The sequence below is a fragment of the Pinus tabuliformis genome, chromosome 9, assembly GCF_031772625.1.
Source record: "Pinus tabuliformis cultivar Carrire ecotype Pingquan chromosome 9, CPIR1, whole genome shotgun sequence".
NCBI classification, from domain to species: domain Eukaryota; kingdom Viridiplantae; phylum Streptophyta; class Pinopsida; order Pinales; family Pinaceae; genus Pinus; species Pinus tabuliformis.
Genome location: NC_142307.1, coordinates 867,696,563 through 867,710,715, shown reverse-complemented (window position 1 = coordinate 867,710,715; position 14,153 = coordinate 867,696,563). Strand labels below are relative to the sequence as shown.

Here is a 14,153-nt window from a genome sequence, read left to right as displayed (position 1 = left end):
GGTTAACATATCGTCTCAACAGAGTGATTGGGTCCAAAATAGTTCTCCTATTTTAAGACTAATTTTCTTTTTACGTCGATATTCGTTTCTCTACGGGTTTGGGGTGAGAAGGCACTATTCACCCCAATCAATCGCAAAGCCTCATTTTCGTCTACCTCCCTTGAATTAAAATATGATACATGGAGTCGACATTATTCTAAAAATATATATTGCAACTTGGTTGCTTTCCTATTAATATCGATCATTATGCGGGGGAATTGTTCTTTTCCCACACACACAATATTCCTTCCTAGAAGTGACAACGCAGAAGTCTAAAGAAGGAGGGGCCAACTTCCCCACATCATACCTCAACCCAATCTTCTCGTTAATGTATGCCATGTATAGGTCACCCTCGACAATTACAATTATGAAATTGTTTCTAGCATTTCCATTATTTCTCTTGTGAATGGTGGTCAGGTTTTGAATTTCCCTTTTCAACTTTTTGTCCACGAAATGATTGTAAAACTGCATATCAAAAAACAACGTTATCAATTAACTAAATATCCACCTCAATTAGTTGAAAAAATAACCCAAGAAACAAATATTACAAAATGATTACAATGGTGGGAATGTAGGGGTGGGTGAGAATGTAGGCATAGCCCTGCAATATTTTATGACAGAGCAAAGGCCAAAGGTTCTGGGTAGATCCGGTGTCATGATTTTCTATGTCAATAGCAGCATTTTGTGGAAATACCCTGACGAGGCTAGAGGGTTTTCCACTGGAATGTTTTATGTGTCATAGCTCATTGGACTTAATTGCCTCTTGAAGGACCCCCTTGGTAGTAAATTCGAAGGCTACTTCTTAATCACCTATTTCATGCACCGAGTCCACTAGTCTCTAGCGATGGGAATATTGGTCATAAGCAAGGAAACCATCAGTTTCATAAGCCATATCATCCCACACCTCTCCCACTATGAATTTGGGGTTGGTGTTCTACACATAGATTTCCATCAAGTTGTCGACATTGTTAGAAATAGTAAATTACTCTCATATGCTTGTAATGCATGGAGAGTTGAGTTGAGTTAAGACGAGTCTAATAATAGAAGTCAAGTGTGAGTTATCTGGAGGAAATGCAAGTTAGATTTTGTCATGATTCCATATTTTAGCAAGTGTGGCTCTTATATACCTATGGTTGGGTCATTTTAATGTGTGAAAGCTAAGAACCACAACTTTGTGGATGTATACGAGAAAATTTAATGAATAGAAGTTTATTGGTGCGTTTATTTGTTTTTCCTCCTCTTCCTATCCATCAAACTGGTATCATAGTTGAGGTCAAGTTACAATATCTTAGGAGCCTGCAGTGGTATCAAGAAGTGGTCCAAAAGAAGAAGGCCTACGATTTTTTTTTTAAATCACAAAAGGAAATCATTGCAGGATTAAAGCTTATAGTTGCGATGTTTTGAAGAAACTCTAAAGCATGACAGTTGCAGAATTAAAGATCAAAGGTGCAATGTTTTGGGCACACTTATGGTACAGTCTATTTTTGGGTTTTCGCCACGAGTATCACCTGTCGAAAGGTGCGATCGGTTTGTTGAATTAAAAAATTAGCATGAGAAGATGCGAAGAAGTCAACAAGAGGATCAAGTTTAAAGGTTTAATTTATTTTTTTAATGAAATTCATGTGGCCTTTTATTTTATTAAATTTCTTTAGTACATGACAACTCCTTTATGAAAAGTGTTTTCTGTTATTGTATGAAAAATTAAATGGGTTTATTTAAAAGGGTGTTTTAAGAAGAACATGATATTTTTAAAGGGTTTGAAAAGTTATTTATTTATTTTTTGTTAAATCTTATGAGATATTGGTGCCCTAAAATATTTTAAGGGAGATTTGTAAAGTGATTCTTCATTCCTTTTTAAAGGAGAATTAAAAAAAAAGGAAAGGGTTTTATTAGTAAGAGAGTTTAGGGTCTTTAAAGGGTGAGTCGCTCCGAAATTTATTTTCTTCTGTTTTTTCAAGCATGACAATATTTTGGGTTTAGAAGAATCTCTTTGTTTAATAAGGATACGTGAATCTGGTGAAGATTATATCTTATGGGGGAGCATATTAAAAATCATATTTTTTTCAAGAGCGATATAGAGAGAAGACTCATGCAATAAGGAAAGAAGCCTTAAAGTAGAACATGAATGATAAGAGAGAGACAAAAATAATGAGTCAAAAAGGATGACTCAAGTAGATAAAATGAAGAAATAAAAAAGAAGAGGCAGAGATCATTACCATGTTTAGACTGCAACCGAGGAACCAAGAAGTCTAGCAAAAGATGGAAGAAAATTTGAGCTTGATTGGTGTAGCGTGGATTTTGTACAACCTCCTAAGATTTATGGTAATAACTTTGAAACTTGGTCTATTAAGATAAGAAATTATCTATGTTGCAAATATTTTTGGTATGGTATTATGAGGAATGTTAACACCCATGATGAGGAAAAATTTTCCCTAGCTTTGAGCTTCATTCAATAAGCAATGGATGAAAGGATTTTGTGCATGGTAGAAAAGATACATCTTCCAAGGAAGTGTGGAAGAAGAATTTAGTGCAAGGGGGAGTGACATACAACAATAGGTTATAACAGAGGCAGTGAAGTCGAAAGTAGTAGCAGGAGAGAGTAAAGATAATGGTGGAACCCAATGTAACAAGACACATATGCATGATGACTGGAAGTGAGACGTGAATTGGTGAATTCAAGATCAACTGATGAATTCGGTGAAGTTGAAATTATTAATGAGCACATGCATGATCAAATATCACACCATAGGGTAGATGGACATTATGTTAATGACATTTGTGGTATAATTTTTGAAACATGGATTGATTGTGTCAATATGATAATTTCCATGTTTGATGAAGAATTGAAGATTGAAATTACCATTGTAGCAACAAGTTATGAATAAAAAGTTGGAACAAAAAATCAAGCAGTATGTGAACTAGTAGCATCTAAGTTTGGCATAGATACAGATACTAATGAAGAAACAAGTGGTTTGGTGATTTAAATCACTACAAAGAAAATACTTTCTAGCGGAGGTTATAACAAAGGTTTTTAGTGTTATAAAAGTTGCAAAAGTTGTCAAAAAAACCTCCTCTACAACATCTATTTGTGGTAGTGAATTTTTTACAGAGCTGATAATGGAACTTCATCACAACTAAAAAAAATTGGGCGGATAGAGGTTTTAGAGGATGTTTTTTTAGCACTTTTCTTAATGGAAAAATAACACTAGTGTGCTACCACTATGAAATAACTGGCGTTGTAAATTTAAATAAAATCACTGGGGATTTCAATGAAAAAAAACTGATTCCTAAAAATTATACTACCTCGGTGCTTATGTCTTCAACAAATGCCACGGGTTTTACTTTTAGTAATGGCACAAGGGAAGGAAAAAAAATCTTGCAGTCTTGGTGCTTTTATTTAAATTTATAGCACCTATTCTTATGAGTTGTGCAAAAACACTAATGTGCTACTAACATAAAAGTATGAGTGTTGTTAATTTGAACAATGCAATGTGGTTGGAAACAATATTTTGGAGCACCAAGGCATTGGTTCTATCAAAGCATCATTGCTTTAAGAATTACAATGCACCAGGAAGTACAATCTATGATACCATGCACCGAGGCATTAAATGTAAATAATATTGGTGCTTGAAAAGTATAACACCCTAGTGCTAATTTGTTTCTAAATACCCCAGTGCTATACTTTTTAGAAAAGGCATTGGGTCATGCAAAAAAAAATTGTAGTATCGATGCTTTTATGTAATATAATGCATCTATGCGTATTTATTTTACATAAGCACTAGGATTTTGTATGGGATACTCTTTATTATTATTATAAATATTGTTGCTAAAAAAAATTATCCGAAGCAGTGCACATTAATATACAATGTCTAGGTATCCATTTTTTCTTTTTTAGAAACATCGATCTATGATAGTGCAATTATTGCGATATTTAAAAGTTGTTATTCATAGGAAAATCGACATATATCTTATAAAAATATTCATATAAATTAAATTTTGATTAGTTCTTTTGTATATGATGTCTGGATTAATTTGTTATATCATCATATTTCACATCTGTTCATTATAATATTTAATCATCTATAAATTTAATTAGTGATATAACATTTCACAGTGACAACGACATTGGACAATGGAATAGAATAAATTAAAATGTATTTTTATATATGAATACGAGGCTCTTTGTCATACAAAATGGGATAGTTATTGGTAACCCTTATCTTTCAATTGGGACACTTTGTCCATTACATTAAAAATAACATATGATTTTCATAGACAATTATTTCAAAATATAAAACATATTGCATTGATATCCAAATAGATCATCATTATTCGTTGGAGCTATTGTCAATACTCAAGCTACTTCCATGACTTGGGTTATTTGGATGAATGTTTTGTTGATTGCATCGATTATTTTCGTCTTCTTCAAGTTCCATCTGCAAACATAAAAATAAAGTGTAATGAGTGTATCTACATTGGTGAGGATAATGAAAATTGAAATAAATAATATATATCAATGTAAATCAAATAGCAATGTACCATATCAAGAAGTGATTCATGAATTATACACAGTTTAAAAACCAAATCTCTTGCCTTGTTTCAACAACTCTTTTGTTGGTGTAAATCCATATTGTGTTTCCTGCAAGTTTTATACCTCATTAATAAATCATAGATTTAATATAAATTTATGATATGTCAAAATATACTCACAACCCATATTTAACCCAATGTTAGTCAATTCTTCTGATTTCTCTTCTTTCTATGTTAGCACTTATTTGAAGACATTCAAGGATGGTTGCTATAAAATAACTTAAACTATACAAAAATTAAATATTAAGTTGTTATAAGGAAATATTAACAATTACTCACAAACTTTGATATTAACCCTTTTGTTTAGATTATCTTCCGGATCCATCGCATAAGGATTCTTTTCCATCGACGTTTCGAACTAGCAATGATGGTTCATCTTCAGGATGTGAGAAAATCACCCTTTTCTTCTTTGTCATCTTGTTTTATATGCTAAATGGGTTCCATTTTTTTTTACTTTTCTGCGAGAAAATACTTGAAAATTAATATTTAATGTTAAATTAAATATTTTACGTGAATGTCACATACTTCTAGGTTAATATATCGTGCTTCTAGGTTAATATCATAAATTATTTATTCCATTTTGACATTCCTACCAGCATGTTTATGATAACATCTCATTTATCCTTTGGGATTTTCATAATCTTCGTGAAAAAATAATAAACTATTTACATTGATATATGAAAACTAAATATAACAAAATTGCTATTAATAAATGAATGCTTTATAATAATATATACATATAACTCTAGCAAAGCATTTCATAGTAATATATAAGAATATTCCTATATATTGAGGTAGCAAAAAATCAACCGATTTTGAAAAGTGTTGATTCAAAATACACCTTTTTTTTGTAGCATATTTTTGACGCTTTAAATTTTCTTGTGTATCAAGTATGAACATTTTTTTTAAATGCTAGTGATTTTCATGCTGATTTTGAAAAGTGTTGATGCAGCAACCCCCTTTTTAAGAGGGCTTACTTTTGACACTTTAAATTTTTTAATGTATTTAGTGTGGATTTTTTTTAAATGTTAGTGATTTTCATGCAGATTTTGAAAAGCATCAACAATTTTTTTAAGGCATATTTTTTACACTTTAAATTTTCTTATGTCCTAAGTATGCACATTTTTTTTAAAGAATTGATTAATTAACCATTTTTCAAGTTTTCTTCTTCCTCATCTTGTTTTTCGTCCTAAGATGTTTGTTTTTTAAGGGTTTTCCAAACATGTGTTTTTTTGTTTTTTTTTGCAATGGTTTTTTATGACCTAGCCTCTGAGGACCCTAACACATTCATGTTCAAGTTTTTTGTGGTTTATAGGACCTATGACTATACCTTTGATGAACAAAAGTTGAATTTGTTTCCCTCCACCCTCAAAGATGTAGCCTTTCGTTTCTTTATGAGCCTAGTTAGAGGTAGCATCACTACCTAGGAATAAATGCAACAAACATTTAATGAGAAGTACATGGATTACTATAAGTCTAAGGAGACAAAAGAAGAAATATTTAGGATGGCCCTAAGGCCAAACGAGTCCTTAGAGGACTACAAGGAAATGTTCCAACTCAACTATAGGAGGGATAACTGTATCCTTGCCCCTAAATCACTCAAGATTGTACTTCTTTGAGGGATCAGGGAAGATGTAATGGAGATCCTCAATATGTTTTCTGGAGGATATGTTTACTGGAAGACCTATGAAGACATCAAGATAGTGTTCAAGAATCATTCTATGGTTGTTAAGAAGAGAGGTAGGTCTAGTCAAGGCTTGGTCAACTCTTCTCCCTCCACCTTGACCATTAAATATGAGATAGGGAGTATGTTAGAAGACTTCAAGAGTGAAATGTTGCATAATTTTTCCTTACAGATGGATAATATGAAGATTAAAAGGAAGCAAGAGGAAGCATAAATGGAACTATCTATATTTTCCCCAAATGCACCAAGAGGCATCATAGAAATGAGTACCCACTGAACACCATAGAGGTATGCTCTATCTATGAGGAAAACCATCCAATAGAAAAATGTCCCTCTCTTCCATACCTAAAGGTTATATAACATGGGCAAGGAATGGCTTGGAGCAACTTTGCTTCATCAACCGAAGGAGGCCACAAGGCCCTCAACCATATCAACAGGGCATGTAGGGTGCATAATATCCTCCTTACAATCCAAATCTGAATGAACCCTTCCAACTTTAGGATCCTTCAATTCACCCATCATGGTCCATGCCCTCTCATTGGTCCTATACTCCTCAGTACCCTCCTCATCGTGTCAATCCACCTTCCAACCATATCAACCTCATCCTTCTCAATGTGGAAACTCTTCACAAGGATGGAGGCCTCAAGGAGCCCAACCTCCTGCCTTAATGCCTCCTCCTCCACCTCAACCATAACTTCCCCACAATAAATCACCTAAGAAACCTCAAATGCATGCCCAACCCAATCTAAACCCGAACAATAAGCAGGCACAATAGGTCTACACTGGTGAAACATCATATCATGCTTCGGCTATGGAAATCCAAGATATCAACCTTTGGTCTAGGAAGGTACCTCTAAATTCTCACCTACCTACTACCCCTGAATATCTTGAAGTAGATAAGGAATACAGTGCCCCTCAATCCAATATACGTCCTTATCCTGAAAGGTAGTTCCAACCTAAATAGCACACCGCAGAAGAGGATGAACTTCTGGAAGAATTGAAGAATTTGTGTGTTGATACCCCTTCTCTAGGCCATAAAATATATCCTCATTTAAAACAAGATTATCAGGGAAGAGTGTTTCAAGATCTTAGGAGGAGAAGAAGAGATGATCCCACTATCAATTTTGTTGGGTAGTTGTTTTATCTAATGCTTGGGAGGGTGATCTCCCTAAAGTACGAATCCTGGTAGCCCAGTAGTGGATCTGCACATTAATAGCATTGTGATCCCTAACACCTTGATTGATCTTGGGTTACAATCAATGTTATTACTAAGGAAACCATGTTAAATCTCAACCTCCAAGGAGCCTTGAGGAAGACCACTACAATGGTGTAGCTTGCAAATAGATCCACAGTATCCCCTGAGGGAGTTATTGAGGATGTGATGGTCTCTATTGACTGTTGGGAGTATCCCACATATTTCCTTGTCCTCTAGCCCGAAACCAAGTTTAATCAGTACCCTCTCATCCTAGGGAGACCTTGGTTGTCCACTATTGATGCTTACATTAGTTGTAAGGCTAGGAACATGACCATCATGAATGGGAATCTCCCAAAGCATATTGTATTATATCCCCCTACTAAACCCCTTGTTAAGCATGATTTACCCTTGTGGGTAGAGGAAGAAGGAGAAGAAGACCTTTATTAGTCATCCCTATACCCATTTTGTACATTAGACACTGTGATAGGAAGTAGGCAGCTTGATGAGGATGACCTTATTGATAATTTCTTACATAATCAACCTCCTACTACCATTCCAAATGATGAGCTAGTGGAAGAATACTTAGAGAAACTTGAAAACAATCCAAGGACCAAGTTGTGCTCTGCTGATTTTGATTTAGATCATGGTAAGATTGTGCCAAAATCAACCCATCCAGAACCCTAATAATCAACCCTTCCCTCTAATGGCGGGAAATCACCCATAAGGCCAAGGTTGAAAGCCCCAATATAGTGGAATATATAAATAAGTAAAGAACTCTCAATCCAACATACCAAACCTTCGAATTACTAAAATTGGGACAAGCAACATACCCAGGGGTCCTACGTTTGAAGATGTTCCTAGAAGGTCCAAAACCCTCTGCTTCCTCCAAGATGTGCAGACTTGCAAATCAATCATAGAAGCATGGATAGAATATATAATTCAAAGTAGATGCATAAGAATATGTTATATCATCATAGATATCAATTTTTACTATCATTCATAAGATGAAAACATGTATTAGGAAAAACACATGAGTTTCTTTACTGATGAATAATAGTAAGTACAGTATATATACAACCTCATCCATGCCGAAGGCATTAATGAAGCCTTCCTCTGGATCCATCTAGCCCAAGCCATGAAGATAACCTCTCTAATAGATGGAAGGAGATGTTAGATAAGGGGACTAGGCATCCCTGCAAAGGAAACCAAGGTTCCCTAGAGAATGGAAGTGCAGGAGGCATGTGAAAAATAGACTTGATATGGGGGAAATTGAGTATAAAATTGATACCTCTCTTCTAATATTATTTACACCTACCCAAGGGGTGTACATATACCAGCTTAAATTGGCTTTTTTAGTTTGGCCATGGACTCTTGTAGGTGGGCTCTTAGTAAAGCCAATAAACCCTACCCAGAAAATATATTTTTATTTATTTTTTCAATTTCAAAAATGTATATGGAAATGTCTGTTTTCATAAATATCATCTTAAGGATTGTGGAGGCATTCTAGAGCGACGGTTTCTTTGCAGGTATGATTAGGGTTTGAAGCAGATGGTATTTAGAGGGGGAGGGAGTGGGGCTCCCTCCTCTCAAAATGTGGTAACAAATCAAGGTAAGGGGTTCAAGGCAGGTTTTGGATTTACAATAGAAGGTGTTTCAAGAAACATCCAAGGAGCGGCTAGAGTAGGTAACTTGGGCATGAATGGTCAAAGGAGAGATGAGGATAGAAGTACAACGGGGAATCAGACATACCACCAGCAGTAGAAAAAGTCAAAAAGGACCACTAGGCCATGTAATCCAAAAACAATGGTGATCCCATTGGCATTAATCATCAATCTTTAGACACAGACCTTTAAAGATCACATGCATATGAAAATTTATGGGCCTCTTGCCCATAGAAAAAGCATTATGTGACTGGATCAAACACTACTAGAAACCAAGAGGGTAGATTGAGTTACATATGGGGTCAAAGGGTTTATTTACTATGGTCTTTGCAAATATGGATAATAGAGACTGAATCTTTGACAATAGCCCCTACTTCTTTTAATCAGTTGGATTGTACATGCGGCCATCGATGAAAAACTTTACCCTAGAAAAGGAGACTTTCACCAGATTCCCAGTTTGGGTCAGGTTGTACTTACTACCTCTTGATTATTGACTACCTTCGACCCTAAAGCTCATAGGAGATACACTGGGAAAGTTTATCAAGATATCATAGGAAACACTACAAGGAAGATACACATCATATGCAAAAATCTTTGTGAAAATGGATGTTTCTGGCATCTTGCCTGAAGCATTCAAATTGGAATTTAGTGATGAAATAAGGTTACAATCAATTGATTATTGGAATATCCCCTTTAGGTGCAGACGTTGTCATGAACATGGCCACCTAATCTGGGATTACCCTCTAAATAAATCAGAAGAATAGGGGAAAGAACTAGAACAAAAGGATGTTGATGGTTTTGTGAGACCCAACATAAGGGGACGGGAAAATCGAAGACAACAATAGAGAAATCAAGGAGGTAGAAAAGCCCAAAGGAATAGTTTTGAAATCCTGTCAGAAGAGAACCTAGAGAATCATGAAACTGAAGAAGACAAAAATGAGGAATATGTAGGAGGTAAAGAGGAGGAAATATTGCAGCAGACATAAGATAATGGGAAAAACTTGGACATACTGGATCTAACAAAATACTTTGAAGGAGACATCGAGATGACCCCAAGTGACGTGGGTAAATAAGACTCAGATATCCGAGAATTAGTAGAAAGAGAAGGAACCGACCTTCAAACTATGGTGGAACAAGCAAGAAAACAAGGACTAGAAGCCATCCCAGTAGACCAAATGGATAGGATCTAGTATCTGTACCTTATGAGAGAAGAAGCTAAATTAAGAGGCCAGAAATGTCCACATACAAACATAGTAGAGATGGGAGTTAAGGCGTCGGGATCTCAAACAATATTAGCACCATGACATGTCCACCAGAAACAAGGAAGGAAGTCCAACAATACAGCCCTCAATGAGCTGGGCGCCATCTTGATTAACTCAGGTTAGATGAGAGCATTAAGCTCACAACCCAATAATCATAGTTAATCATGAAATTTTTAACATGGAATGCAAGAGGCATAAATAACCTCAGGAAATAGATATTTCTTAAGAATAATATTAAAATGGAACAACTAGGTGTTATTTTTCTCTAAGAAACAAAGTGTTTAGCTGAAAATATCATGGAGGTAAGTAGGAAATTAGGTAGGTATTTTAAGGATATGGAGGTTGCAGCACAAGGTTTTGTTGGGGGATTCACAATTAGGTGGAAACCCTAGGCCCTGAATCTAATTGATTCGGAAGTGACGAGATATTATTTATCGGTGGAGATGCAGGTTATAGGGGCTTCAAGGTCACTTATGTTTACAAATTTTTATGGGCTTCAAAGGATAGAGGAGAGGCTTAAAGTCCTTCAACGTCTGAAAGAGCTTAGAAGTAGAAAATGTCACCTCCCTCAGATTTAGGGGGGGGGGTTTCAACATGATAACCTCCCTATCAAAGAAAAAAGGAGGCCAAGGATGCATAGATAGGGATTCTAAATATTTTAAGAAATTCATTGATGACACTAATCTAATTGACATGGAAACTACCAATGGTTGCTTCACCTAGAGTAATAAGTGTGGAGGTCGCCATCAACTTATGTCGAGGATTGTTAGATTTTTAATTTTGAAGGATTTGTTAATGAGAAGGCTAGATATGGAAATGAATATCCTCCCTTGTGGAGGATTAGATCATTGGCTGGTTATATTAATGATCGTGATGTTAGGCACCCCTAAAAATAGACCTTTTGTATTTTAGGCATTCTCGCTAGACCATCTCGCCTTCCTGGAAAATATAAAACAGTGGTGGGGAGATTTGATCCAAATCATAGGATACAAGATGTACAATTTTAGAAATTTGTACATGGGTATAGTGTTTTGGGAACCCCGTATACATGTTTTTGTAGTGGGAAAAGTCACGTACGGATTTTGAAATATCTTTTTTTAAGATAAACTCAAGTTTGGAAGGGTAAAGGGACTGCCCAAGGCCATATAAGAGAATAAGGTATATAGGAGTGTTGAATGATGCTATAATAGATTTCCCATAATGTATGAGCCAAAAGGGAACATGATGGCTGAAATATATTAAGTATAGAGAGAGGACCCATTCAAAAACTTGGGAGGAGATCACCAAATTGCAACCCATAAAATACTTGTGGGAGGAGTCAAAAAGAAAAAGCATGTTTGAGGTGAGCATACCCATGATTAGAAGTAATAGAGCATGTCCACTAATCAAGCATAATTCGAATCCAAAATTTATACATAAGTGTACAAAATGAGCTGAAGAATACATAGTGGATCATCATATCATAGTCATGAAAGAACACAATGGAGCTATGTATCAGTATCATATAAGAGGATGTCTAAACAAATATGATGTATAACTTATCCTCATAAAAGTACCAAGTCATGTAAGTGGAGTAATGGTATTACATAAACTTGGGTGCCAACATATAAGATGCTGCTGAAAAGGTGTGCAACATATAGAGCTGAGAGGTGTCACTGGCAAAAATCTTAAGGAAATTTCAAGTGAACCAAGATGTTGACACAACCTAAGATCTTCACCGACCGCAGATAGCACATTTATACACTATGTGAATAAATGAGCTGAAGTCAACCATGTGAGAAATCGTTTGATTACGAGTCATTGATGTATACCATTAACAAATGCGAGACAACTCACCAATAATGATAATGAGTGTCAAGGTACCCCAGTACAACCTAACAAGTGTGAATAGATGTGTTCAATTAGAACACTTGAAAGAATCTACCAATCATGAGACATTAATGTATTCTCATTTTCGATATTAAAGGAGTATGCCAATGATGACTGCAAACCCTAAGGTACTAAAAAATAGCTCTAGACCTTGTTCCCAGAGCAATGAGTTGGAATCGATGGTAAAATATCTAATGGAAGGAAGGCATTAAGGCACCCTACATCAACCAGCATGAGTGTAACCAACAGGCCAATGAATTTGGAAGGACTCAAATGAATAAATATTAAGTAACGACCCTGAAGTACATTTCTAGCGTGAGCAAAATGTGGCTAGTGCATTAAAGAAATCATGTTAACCAACCAATAATGAGAGCGGACATAGAGGCAAGGAATCCACCAATAGGGTCAAATAGAAACCAAGGTACTCCACAAATCCCAATGTGTGATAATGTAAGATGACTTGGAACGTAACGGAAACCACTCAATTGAACACCCATGATATTGATTGATGTTGAGCACAAGGTCACATATCAATGATGCAAATAGGGCTAGGGTGCGACTCCAAGTCTATTATGAGACAAATTATCAGAGTCAATAAGAGAAGGCCCACCAGTAAGAAGTCAATGGGGACCTTCTTAACTAACATGAGTAAAGGACCAAGTAACTGATGTGATACTAAAGATGGTAGGATCCAGGCGAGGCTGCTGAGGTGATGGAGACCGTTCCGATCTACTGCTATGGGTAACTCTATTTTTTACCTTCTGTTACTGTTGGTACCATTCCTAGGGTTCACTGTCACTCTCTGCTACATGTTTCCTCCATTTCATGCCCGCTGCTAATCCCACCGGTTATGGTCACCCCAATCTCGCTGTAGTATGGAGGATATGGAACATGATGCGGTCGACTACTCTGTTGACCCTAACCCCAACCAGCCCATCTTTTAGCGACCTAACCCTACGCCAGCCCTAACCGCTCACCGTAACCTGTCTGCTTCATTTCGCACCGGCTCGCCTCCTATGGTTACCTTACCGGGGACTTCCACCTCCAGCCTCCACTTTGCTACCCTCTCCATCGATTCACCTAAGCTAGACTGCTCGCCGTTCTCACAGGCGACCCTCCACCTACTCGCTGCATGTTCCCCCTCCTCTTCGCCCTTCGAACGCTCACCACCCAGTGATTTCTTCCACGCATCTCACCTCACCTCCCCATCTGAGACTGACCATCCAGATGTGCCCATACAACAGTCCCCAAAACCTGGTATCCCATCCTCCACAGAGGTGGTAGCATCCTCAACTTTACTTTTTGGGTGCTTCGAAACTCCGGTCGTCAAGGTTCGACACACCGCATAGTGTCTTTAGCAGGAGATCCAGGGTTCACCTGACCCTCTACTGGACCATCCAACCATGCCCAGATCTAAAAAAAGGAAGATAAAGTGTGTGAAGGCCTCAGGGAAGGATTTCACCCTCAAATTTAGAGAAGGCCTCAATATGGGTGAGGTGGTAACCACATCTGAAAAAGTTTTGGTGGGTAGGGTTAGAGGTCGAGCCTACACTGCGGAATGCCTCAGTCATTGGGTCAAAGAAATCTGGGGTAATACTTTTAAGGACCTCCCCTAAGTATAGATCTTGCTGTGTGGCTGGTTTGCGCTACACTTCTCTCTGGAGGAATACGTCACCTTGGCCCTTTCTCGATATTGGCACATCAAAATGGCCCTGACCATGCTAAAATGTTGCAGCCCACTTTTCGACCCTAACGAGAGTAGATTGGGGTTGAGCCACTATGAGTTAGACTACCTGGCCTCCCCCTAAAATATTGGTCAAAATACATTTTCGTTTGGATTGGGAACGCCATGG

General features: G+C 36.8%; 1 pseudogene; it reads right to left on the bottom strand.

The window, feature by feature from the left end:
- Nucleotides 1–231: 231 nt before the first annotated feature.
- LOC149151534 (alpha-amylase-like) overlaps nucleotides 232–14,153 on the bottom strand; it is a 135,725-nt pseudogene continuing 121,803 nt past the window's right edge.